Below are 858 nucleotides of genomic sequence, written 5' to 3' on the forward strand. Positions count from 1 at the left end.
GTCGGCGCTGAGGGGGCGCCGCACTGTCGGAGGGTCGGCGCTGAGGGAGCGCCATAACATAATTGACAGAGGATGTTTTGAAGGAGGACAGGATAAGAATATACGTATAACTCTCAGAAGAAAGGCAGTTTGCCTGATGACTTCCAGCTAATATCCCTTTTCATATCCAAGGAACAGGAAATGTCAGCAATCTGACTGGTTTCTGTGACCACCATAGAGCACTTGCTAGAGCAGTCCGAGTTAACCTGATCACATTGGCTGTGGTGCTCCTCGCTGCTTGGAGACACAGACTGGGTAAATGTAAATGCCTGGGTATAAATGTTTTGTTAAACCACTGCAAACATTGAGGGTTTTGACATTGGGAGCAAGATCTTAGAGTATTGGTTCAAAATCTCCTTCAAAGCACACAACCGAGGGGTACAGGCACCGATCCTGTCCCATCATTAAACAGGCACGCACTCAGGCTCAAAAAACAGAAGGTGCTGGAAAAGCTCAGCAGGTCTGGCAGCATCTATGGGGAGAAATAAGAGTTACCATTTCAGATCCTGTGATTCTTTCTCAGAACTGAAGGTTAATCAGTTCTAGGAAAGGGGCACTGGACCCGAAACGATAATGCTGATTCCTCTGCACAGGTGCTGGGCTGTTCCAGCAGCTTCCATTTCTGTTTCTGATTTATACCATTCTCAGTACTTTTGGTTTGTTTAGTACACACTTGGGCACAGTGAGGCTCTCAGCCACACAGACATGAACCGACAGTCCCATAGACGCTCAGACACAAACACGTACACGCACATACAGGCAGACATCCATTCTCCCTCCCTCTCTCACACACAGGCAGACGCCCGCTCGCCCTCCCTC

At 48.6% G+C, this 858-nt stretch overlaps 1 protein-coding gene across 1 annotated transcript in view; it reads right to left on the reverse strand.

Annotated features, from left to right (window-relative positions):
- Positions 1 to 858, reverse strand: part of scrib (scribble planar cell polarity protein) — a gene marked incomplete at its 3' end in the record, with an annotated part of 101,927 nt that overhangs the window by 30,175 nt on the left and 70,894 nt on the right. The window lies entirely within an intron of this gene.

The sequence above is a fragment of the Rhincodon typus genome, chromosome 2 (genome assembly GCF_021869965.1).
Source record: "Rhincodon typus isolate 14 chromosome 2, sRhiTyp1.1, whole genome shotgun sequence".
Taxonomy (NCBI): domain Eukaryota; kingdom Metazoa; phylum Chordata; class Chondrichthyes; order Orectolobiformes; family Rhincodontidae; genus Rhincodon; species Rhincodon typus.